The following is an 11,645-nucleotide window of genomic DNA, read 5'->3' as shown; positions in this document are numbered from 1 at the left end:
TTTCGCATGTGTCTGGAGGCCATGTCTGTACATGCTAGGCTCGTCAACACCCATTGTATTCGAACGTTAGAATCTATCACACCCGATCATCACGTGGTGCTTCGAAACAACGAACTGTCGCAACGGTGCACAGTTAGGGGGAACACTTTCTTGAAATTTTAATGAGGGATCACCTTATTTACTACCGTCGTTCTAAGAAAATAAGATGCAAAAACATGATAAACATCACATGCAATCAAAAAGTGACATGATATGGCCAATATCATTTTGCTCCTTTTGATCTCCATCTTCGGGGCTCCATGATCATCGTTGTCACCGGCATGACACCATGATCTCCATCATCATGATCTCCATCATCGTGTCTTCATGAAGTTGTCTCGCCAACTATTACATCTACTACTATAGCTAACGGTTAGCAATAAAGTAAAGTAATTACATGACGTTTATGTTGACACGCAGGTCATAAATAAATTAAGACAACTCCTATGGCTCCTGCCGGCTGTCATACTCATCGACATGCAAGTCGTGATTCCTATTACAAGAACATGATCATCTCATACATCACATATATCATTCATCACATCCTTTGGCCATATCACATCACATAGCATACCCTGCAAAAACAAGTTAGACGTCCTCTAATTGTTGTTTGCATGTTTTACGTGGCTACTATGGGTTTCTAGCAAGAACGTTTCTTACCTACGCAAAAACCACAACATGATATGCCAATTGCTATTTACCCTTCATAAGGACCCTTTTCATCGAATCCGATCTGACTAGAGTGGGAGAGACAGACACCCGCTAGCCACCTTATGCAACTAGTGCATGTCAGTCGGTGGAACCAGTCTCACGTAAGAGTACGTGTAAGGTCGGTCCGGGCCGCTTCATCCCACAATGCCGCCGAATCAAGATTGGACTAGTAACGGTAAGCATATTGAACAAAATCAACGCCCACAACTATGTGTTCTACTCGTGCATAGTAACTACGCATAGACCTAGCTCATGATGCCACTGTTGGGGAACGTAGCAGAAATTCAAAATTTTCCTACGTGTCACCAAGATCTATCTATGGAGAAACCAGCAACGAGGGGAAGGAGAGTGCATCTACATACCCTTGTAGATCGCTAAGCGGAAGCGTTCAAGAGAACGGGGTTGAAGGAGTCGTACTCGTCGTGATCCAAATCACCGGAGATCCTAGTGCCGAACAGACGGCACCTCCGCGTTCAACACACGTACAGCCCGGTGACGTCTCCCATGCCTTGATCCAGCAAGGAGAGAGGGAGAGGTTGAGGAAGACTCCATCCAGCAGCAGCACAATGGCGTGGTGGTGGTGGAGGAGCGTGGTGATCCAGCAGAGCTTCGCCAAGCACCGCGAGATATGAGGAGAAAGAGAGGTAGGGCTGCGCCAAGGAGATTGAATCGTGTCTCTGGCAGCCCAGAACCTCAAGTATATATAGGGGGAGGGGAGGGGCTGCGCCCCACCTAGGTTTCCACCCCTAGGGGTGGCGGCCAGCCCTAGATCCCATCTAGGGGGGCGGCCAAGGGGGGAGAGAGGGGGGCCCACCACTAGGTGGGCCTTAGGCCCATCTGAGCCTAGGGTTTGCCCCCTTCCACTCTCCCTTGCGCCTTGGACCTTGGTGGGGGGCGCACTAGCCCACCTGGGGCTGGTCCCCTCCCACACTTGGCCCATGCAGCCCTCCGGGGCTGGTGGCCCCACTTGGTGGACCTCCGGGACCCTCCCGATGGTCCCGGTACATTACCGATAAAACCCGAAACTTTTCCGGCGACCAAAACAGGACTTCCCATATATAAATCTTTACCTCCGGACCATTTCGGAACTCCTCGTGACGTCCGGGATCTCATCCGGGACTCCGAACAACATTCGGTAACCACGTATATCTATTCCCTATAACCCTAGCATCATCGAACCTTAAGTGTGTAGACCCTACGGGTTCGGGAGACATGCAGACATGACCGAGATGACTCTCCGGTCAATAACCAACAGCAGGATCTGGATACCCATGCTGGCTCCCACATGCTCCACGATGATCTCATCAGATGAACCACGATGTCAAGGACTTAATCAATCCCGTATACAATTCCCTTTGTCTAGTGGTACGATACTTGCCCGAGATTCGATCGTCGGTATCCCGATACCTTGTTCAATCTCGTTACCGGCAAGTCTCTTTACTCGTTCTGTAACACATCATCCCGTGATCAACTCCTTGGTCACATTGTGCACATTATGATGATGTCCTACCGAGTGGGCCCAGAGATACCTCTCCGTTTACACGGAGTGACAAATCCCAGTCTCGATTCGTGCCAACCCAACAGACACTTTCGGAGATACCTGTAGTGTACCTTTATAGCCACCCAGTTACATTGTGATGTTTGGCACACCCAAAGCACTCCTACGGTATCCGGGAGTTGCACAATCTCATGGTCTAAGGAAATGATACTTGACATTAGAAAAGCTTTAGCATACGAACTACATGATCTTGTGCTAGGCTTAGAATTGGGTCTTGTCCATCACATCATTCTCCTAATGATGTGATCCCGTTATCAACGACATCCAATGTCCATGGTCAGGAAACCATAACCATCTATTGATCAACGAGCTAGTCAACTAGAGGCTTACTAGGGACATGGTGTTGTCTATGTATCCACACATGTATCTGAGTTTCCTATCAATACAATTCTAGCATGGATAATAAACGATTATCATGAACAAGGAAATATAATAATAACCAATTTATTATTGCCTCTAGGGCATATTTCCAACAAAGAGTGCCACCGATCCGACTGAAGTCGAGATTCCAGCCGTGGTTGACCTAACCATGGATATTTTGGTTATTACTCCCGACTAGACAGTGCCGTACATTGCGTATATCCTTAGGAAGGAACTCCCATAGGATGAAGAAGAGGCTCGACAGATCATCCGTCGATCCAAAGCCTTTACTGTGATAAGAGGACAACTGTTCAGGGAAAGTGTAACCGGAGTCAGCCAGAAATGCATAACCCCGGAAGAAGGTCTAGCGATCCTCAACGACATCCACTCGGGGACCTGTGGCCACCATGCGTCCTCTAGGACCATTGTGGCTAAAGCATACCGAGCTGGATTTTATTGGCCACGAGCAAATGAAATGGCGAAAGATATAGTCGACAGATGTGAAGGCTGCCAGTTTTACTCCAATATGCCCCACAAACCTGCGTCAGCCCTAAAGACCATTCCACTCGTCTGGCCCTTTGTTGTTTGGGGATTAGATATGGTTGGACCGCTGAGGATTGGTAGGAGCGGCTTCACTCACGTGCTTGTAGCAGTCGACAAGTTTACCAAGTGGATTGAAGCCAAGCCTATCAAGAATCTAGAAGCTAGTACTGCCGTTAGCTTCATTAGAGAATTGACGTTCAGATACGGAGTTCCACACATCATCATCACTGACAATGGATCAAACTTCGATTCAGATGAGTTCAGAGCCTTCTGCGCCTCCCAAGGCACACGAGTCGACTATGCTTCAGTCGCCCATCCCCAGTCGAATGGACAAGCAGAGAGAGAAAATGGCCTGATTCTCAAAGGATTGAAACCCCGACTGATGCGAGACCTCAAGCATGCAGAGGGCACCTGGGTTGATGAACTTCCATCAGTTCTTTGGGGATTGAGGACAACTCCCAATCGGTCGACTGGCCGAACTCCATTCTTCTTGGTCTATGGAGCTGAAGTTGTTCTACCGAGTGACTTGCTTCATAATGCACCATGAGTCGAGCTCTTCTTTGAAGATGAAGAAGAACAAGCTCGGCAGGACGCAGTCGACCTCCTAGAGGAGGAAAGAGAGATGGCCTTGATCCAGTCGACCATTTATCAGTAAGACTTGCGTCGATTCCACGCCAGAAATGTGAAAGGTCGAGCCTTTCAAGAGGGAGACTTGGTTCTTCGAGTGGATCAGCAGAAACCACACAAGCTCGCTCCTGCTTGTGAAGGCCCCTTCATTGTCACCAGAGTGCTCCACAACGGAGCATACCACCTTTACAATGTCGAGCATAAGAAGGACGAGCCACGGGCTTGGAATGCGGAGTTGCTCCGCCCCTTTTACACTTAAGTACTCATTCGAATAAAATGTAATAAGAAATACCTTTGTAATTTGCTTATCAAAGACATGAGCTTTACAGTCCTCTTAAACGATTGTTGTTGCTTTTATTTGCGTCTGAAATCCCCCAGTGGGTGACTTAGCTGCGAATCCGTTTCGCCTAAGTTTAAAAGAAAATCCTACCGAGTGGTGAGCAAGCCTCCCACTTGGAGGCTTAGCTGCGAATCCGTTTCGCCTAAGTTTAAAAATCCTACTGAGTGGTGAGCAACCCTCCCACTCGGGGGCTTAGCTGCAGTCCAGTACTCGCCTAAGTTTAAAAAATCCTACCGAGTGGTGAGCAACCCTCCCACTCGGGGGCTTAACTGCAGTCCAGTACTCGCCTAAGTTTAAAAAATCCTACCGAGTGGTGAGCAACCCTCCCACTCGGGGGCTTAGCTACAGTCCAGTACTCGCCTAAGTTTGTAAAATCCTACCGAGTGTGAGCAACCCTCCCAGTCGGAGGCTTAGCTACAGTCCAGTACTCGCCTAAGGTTAAAAAATCCTACCGAGCGGGGGCTTAGCTGCAGTCCAGTACTCGCCTAAGTTTAAAAAATCCTACCGAGTGGTGAGCGACCCTCTCACTCGAGGGTTTAGCTGCAGTCCAGTACTCGCCTAAGGTTTAAAGTCCATCCTTATCCGCAAGGACGACGAGGTGCAGGTCGACTGCAACCTTCTCCTTCGGAACTGCGCCACAAATACAACGTGCGCTCCATCACCATCCGCAAGGACGATGAGGTGCAGGTCGACTACAACCTTCTCCTTTGGAGCTGCGCCAGAAATACAACGTGCGCTCCATCCCCATCTGAAAGGACGACGAGGTACAGGTCGACTACAACCTTCTCTTTTGGAGCCGCGCCACAAATACAACGTGCGCTCCATCCCCATCCGCAAGGACAACAAGGTGTAGGTCGACTGCAACCTTCTCCTTTGAAGTTGCGCCACAAATACAACGTGCGCTCCATCCCCATCTGCAAGGTTAACGAGGTGCAGGTCGACTACAACCTTCTCTTTTGGAGCCGCGCCACAAATACAACGTGCGCTCCATCCCCATCCGCAAGGACGACGAGGTGTAGGTCGACTGCAACCTTCTGCTTAGGAGCTGCGCCAGAAGTACAACGTACGCTCCATCCCTATCTGCAAGGGTGACGAGGTGCAGGTCCACCGCGACCTTCTTCTCCGAGCTACGCCACAAATACAACATGTGCTCCATCCCTATCCGCAGGGACGACGAGGCGCTGGTCGATTGAAGTCTCCACTTCAGGGCTACATCTCAAAGAGCAAATTCCACGCGGAGGCAAATACAAGAATATTCAGAAATAAACAGATAGATCCTAAAAGTTCCAGGCGACAGATCAAAAGTATTCGAGCATCAAGCCCGACGGAGTTTAACGGTTACACAATCACTCGGCATTTCGAGGCAAATAAAGGTGGAGCATAATGTTTTTCGGTCACGCGTCAGGAGAAGGACTGGCTGGGTCGCAGAAACTGTCAAGATCTATGTTGTCTGCAATACGAGTGGCGGCTTCAAGGAAAGTGTCCATGAAGGACTGGAAAGTGTGTCTCTTGGTGTTAGCAACCTTAAGTTCCGCTAGCTTGTCTTCTTTGACGTCTTTGCAGTGCACTCAGACCAGGGACAACGCTACATCAGCGCCACAGCGAGCGGATGACTTCTTCCATTCTTGCACTCGATCGGGGATTTGATTCAGTCGAGCCATCAGGGACTCGAGATCTTGGGACAGTTCCGCCTGAGGCCAGTGTTCAGCATCAACCTGAGTCATCGCCGCTTTCAGGCGGGCAAGATAAGTAACCGCGCTGTCCATGCGAGATTCCAACCGCAGCACATTCATCGCAACATCATCCTTGACTGGATAGTTTATGGGGTCAAGACCCGTCTCGACCCACCCACTTTCCACTTCAAAGTCTTGATAAAACTCTGCATAGTCGAGTGAATGGTGCGTCCACGATATAATTAGACTTGACAGTCGACAAAAACAAGTCAGTCAATCATCAGTACCTTCAAGGTTTAAGACCAGCTTTGCAGCAAGCTGGCCCAGATAAGACTCCAACTCGCCCTTCTTAACTTTGAGGCTCCCAAGCTCGTCAGTCAGCTTGTCCTTGTCCTTCTTCAGTCGCTCGACCTCCCGATTGGCATCAGAAACAGCACTCTTCAGTTTGGAATTCTCTTCTTCTAGCTTGTCGACCGAAGCAAGCTTCTTATCGGCAAGCGCAATTTTCTCTCGCGCTTCCTTCTGTGCAGCAGCAAGATCTAGATCCTTCTTCTCCAAAGCCTGCTTCATTTTCTCTAAAGAAATAACATTCTTCAGACGGGCTTGGAGTTGACGGTTTTCACTACGTACATCTGCTCGAGTGGAGTCACTCGGTTCAAAAATAAACAGAAAGGAAAAGTACCAGCAACAGTAAGATAAACAGTTCATGATCGGTTACCTCCCATGGCAGCTACTTCATTGCGAGCAGTCTTGAGATTCTTTTTGGCCAGTTCCAGATCAAGGTTGAGGCTGATTTGTTGCTGGTTCAGTGTAGAGAGTTGAGCACCGAGATCACAAGATTTTTGCAGCCAACGCATAAGACTTGTCAGTCGACTGAAATGGAAGACATCACTGCGACAGCTACTCCAAGACTACCATCAAAAAAAAGAAGAGAGGTTCAGATTCTTAGACCACAATCGACTGCCCGCGGTCAACTATAGTCTCGGGGACTACACCCAGTGGGTGCACTTAGCGTGCCCCCACTGGTTTTAATTCCACTCGGCATTGTCCGCCCAGCGCGAGTTGTAAAAAAGAAAGTTCAGATTCTCAGACCACACTCGACTGCCCGCGGTCAACTATGGTCTCGAGGACTACACCCAGTGGGTGCACTCAGAGTGCCCCCACTAGTTCAAAGATTCAGCTTGAGTCGATCCAAAGTGACTTATACAATTTCAAAACAGCCACACCCCAGTGGGTGATCAGACGAGAAATATGAGTAACTAACCTGGACATTGGTTTGTAGAGCAGCTCCGGCGGTGAAGGCCACCTGGCTGGCCTCATGCACCACTTTCATTTGCTCCATCACAAGATTTAACTGAAGAAGAGCTTCCTTGGCAGTAGTCGATGGGTCGTCCGGAGTCTGATACGTAGTAAAAAGCAATGCTGGCAGAGCAGTCGAAGCAGCTGCAGGATCTGAAGTGTGGAGTTGTATTGGTGCAACAGAAGTCTGAGCAGCTGATCCTGATGGACAACCAGTCGACAACGGGACAGCGAAGGTGACGTTGGTTCGAGCCGGATCTGTCGATTGCTCGACTGCCGCCCCAGGCGTCACGGTCGACTGAAGAACCTGGACCTCAGGCGCTTTCCCGCCCAGTTCCTTGTCTTTCCTCCTCCTCCCCCTCAGCGGCACTTCTTCTTCATCATCCGGGAGCACAACAACGTCCCGTGGAACTGCAATAAACAAAGAAAGTCATACGGATATCTGACAAACAATCCAGTCATCCAAATAAATTCGAATCGAGCAGACTTACTGGCTTTGGAGGTAGCTATGTAGTCGGTTTCCTCGTCGACCGGATTCTTGTCAATGTCCATGTCAGTCGCAGCTGAGGTCGGGCTGTAAAGGTTCATCATCCACTCGGTCAGAACAAAAAAGTCAGTCGGAACAAGAAAATACAGGAAGAACACTTACCCAGAAGCAACAGGAACGTCCATCTTGATTCTAGGCAAGGACTTCCGAGCCTTCGAAGGATTGACCCTGGGCTGCTTCGTGACCTTCTCAGCCAATTCTGGAGTCGGAGACCGAGCGCGTTTTTGAGATGGAGCACTCTATGCCACAGCTTTACCGCGCCTGCCCATGGGATCATGGTGTTGCTTGGATCGACGTTCAGAACGAGGCGGTGAGTCAGCTACTTCCTCATCGCCCGACTCATCACTCTCATCTTCATCATCGTCGGCTGGTGACTCCCACTCGCTGCTCTCCTCCGCACTGTCCTCGCCCTCTTGGTCTTGCTCCAGAACTTGTTCACCATTGGGCATTGAATACATCTCCGTGTAAATCTACAAAACAAGGAGCCACTACAAGTCAGTCGGATCAACAAACAGTCGGAAAACACGTCTAAAAGCTCAGTTGAAATGGCCAAACCTTGTCTGGTTGGTTTATGTCGCTGAAAGGGTTGACTCTCCTGGCGCCCCTGGGGTTGTCCTTGTTCCCGGTGATACCCCTCAGCCACTCGGCCACTGTTTTGGCTGCCACCTCCTCTGGATGAACCCGAGCGGTGTCACCAGCCCCGGAGTACATCCACATGGAGTGGTCACGAGCTTGGAGTGGTTGGATGCGCCGACTGAGGAACACCTCTAGTAGATCCATGCTAGTGACACCTTGGTTGATCAACTGAACCACTCTCTCAACGAGCATGCCTGTCTCCGCCTTCTCCGCGGCAGTCACTTTCAACGAAGATGGAGTTTGAACACGATCAAAAGAGAAAGGGGGAAGTCCAGTCGACTGGCCTGGCGTCACGATGTCCTGGCAGTAGAACCAGGTCGACTGCCAGCCCCTGACCGACTCCGGAAGAGTCATCGAGGGAAAAGAACTTCTTTTCCTCTTCTGAATACCCAGACCCCCACACATCTGGATAACATGGGTTTTCTCGTCGTTCGAGTTCGCTTTCTTCACTGTTTGGGAGTAGATGGTAAAGATGTGCTTGAAAAGACCCCAGTGCGGTCGACACCCCAAGAAATTCTCGCACATGGATACGAACGCGGCAAGATACGTGATGGTGTTGGGAGTAAAATGATGGAGTTGGGCCCCAAAGAAATTCAAGAAACCCCGAAAGAAGGGGTGTGGAGGAAGCGAGAAGCCGCGATCGACATGAGTAGCGAGCAGAACGCACTCACCCGGTCGCGATTGCGGTTCCGTTTCCCCCTCCGGCAGCCGCGCAGACTCGTGGACGGTCAGCCCTAACTCGGCCATATCGTCCAAGTCCTCCTGTCGAAGCCAAGATCGGATCCAATCTCCCTGGATCCAACTTGACGGCAGCCCCGAGCGCAATGAAGACCCCCGATTCGTCTTCCTGCTTTTCGCCGCCCCCGTCACCTTCTTCGCGCGTTCCAGCGCCGCCGTTCTCTCCTTCCCCATGGCGGCGGAGCGGTGGCGTCGAGAATGGAGAAGCCGGATGGGGTGAAGGAGCAAGAGGAAGAAGAAGGAGAATGGGCACGCACAGTGCGGACGCCTCGTTCTTGCCACTTTTAAAGGCCTACTTCCGAGTGGCTGACGCGTGGGTCCGGGTGATCCTGTCAAATCCCTCAAACAGTCATGCACGGGATACGTGGTGAAAAAGGTGGCACGGAAATCGAAACACCCTGTCTATCCACTCCGCTTACCACGGCACGTTCCGTCTGGCGCGCTCCTACCGAAATTTCGAATCCCGCGAAATTCGGGATCCTTGGCAACTGATCACGCCAAAGATTTCGCATCAAAGATGACACTCGACAAGCGACATTATAAAAACCAATCGGTAATTGCTGAATCGATCAAGGCGACTAAAACGAAGCCGAAAGTTCCAACACTGGCCTCCATTCAGAGGTGAATTCTTGAGAAAGGCAAGAGTCAAGGCAAGATCAACTTCAACCTTCTTTTCACTCGGACCTCAATCCATTCGGGGGCTAATGATGAGGACATAGACCTAGGGTAGGGTAATAGGCCTGACCTATACGTCCTACCTAAGGTCCTTGTCTTAGAAGCAAAGAAGTTCAAGAGTAAACAAGGTGGACCCAATAAAGGCGTCGAGTGCAATCCACTCGACCTACCATTCACTCGGAGACTACTTCTTCTTTGAGTCACTCGACTATTCAACCACTCGACCATGTAAAAGACCACTCGACGTACAAGAAGACCTAAAGCCGTTCTACAATGCAACGGTCGGGCATTTACTCGTATATTTAATGATCATTTGTAGCACTTTATTAGAGACGTTACATGTAACTCTCTCTTTCTTTATGAACATTGAACCCTGTGTAACGGAGGGGAGCTGGGGTCCTGGCGCACTCTATATAAGCCCCCCTCCTCTTGGACAAGGGTTCGCACCTCCTATAACTCACCCGCATATAATCCAGTCGACCGCCTCCGGGCTCCGAGACGTAGGGTTGTTACTTCCTCCGAGAAGGGCCTGAACTCGTAAAACTCGCATGTACAACTCCTCCATAGCTAGGATCTTGCCTCTACATTCCTACCCCCATTCTACTGTCATACTTAGAACCACGACACCTACTACTACGTGATGGCCGCTGACGACCTGGAGTAGTTAGGAGGCTCCCAGGCAGGAGGCCTTGCCTGTTCGATCGTTGTTGCTTTTGTGCTAGCCTTCTTAAGCCAGACTTGTTTAACTTATGTCTGTATTCAGATATTGTTGCTTCCGCTGACTCTTGTGTATTCGAGCTTATGTATTCCAGCCCTCGAGGCAACTGGCTTGTAATATAAAGCTTGTATTATTTTATTTTGTGTCTAGAGTTGTGTTGTGATATCTTCCCGTGAGTCCTTAATCTTGATCGTACACATTTGCGTGTATGATTAGTGTACGATTGAATCGAGGGCGTCATACTATCCATCCTATTCGTCCGGCCCACAAGTATCGATCGTAGTCGTCCAGACTCACAAGTACCGGTTTTACTCATTCGGGCTCGCTATTATCGATCTTACTAGTTCAAGCACACTACTTTTAATCTTAATCATCCAGAACCACAAGTATCGATCTTAATCGTTCAGAACCACAAACATCTCGGCGCGCGTCTGAAGGTGTCCTCTCCATCCTATGATCAGATGGGGCCGAAACGATAGCCGCGGCCACCACGGGCCATGCTGCTAGTTTGAAGCGGCAATACCAGGGAGAAGGTTGGGAGTAGCCATGGCAGATCACACAGCCGCCATGATAGAAGGAGGCCAGCAGGGCGACCCGGTTGCCAGTGTTTGTCATGGCAAAACTGTTGAAAAAGTTTAAAAGTTTTAGGAGTGCTGATCTATTTACAGTTAGCCTGTGATAAACGGTTCTCAGATTTCATACTCAAAATTAGCCTGACTTCAACTGAATTTTAGGCCTAAACAAAAAGAGATAGCATCTTCACTATCGTTGAACAGCAAATCAGAGAAACTAGATATACAAACAAAACTTTATTAACTAAATATTAATGAACACATCTAGATAGCACATGCAGATTTTTTTTAAGTCAGACAGAAATTTCATTAGCTGTCATTCATTGAAATTCTGTCATTTACATAAATTGGTCCTCACAATCTAGGGTTACTCATTATACCAGGAGAAACCTACATAATGTTTGTCTGATTTTGCTGGAACATGAGTTGCTTCCTTACAAGACATATTTACATAACGAATGCTACACTCTTCATCTTGTTGATGAACTATGCATGACATCGCAGCTTGAAAGTAACAAACATGGAAGAGACTTTTGTCCAGGGTGAGACAATATTAATCTTTGCGTTGCCATTATTTACATCACCAAGGTTTCCGCTAACACCAACAAT

Source organism: Triticum urartu, chromosome 5 (assembly GCF_003073215.2).
Source record: "Triticum urartu cultivar G1812 chromosome 5, Tu2.1, whole genome shotgun sequence".
In the NCBI taxonomy this organism is placed as follows: Eukaryota; Viridiplantae; Streptophyta; class Magnoliopsida; order Poales; family Poaceae; genus Triticum; species Triticum urartu.
Note: the sequence above shows the minus strand (reverse complement) of the source record.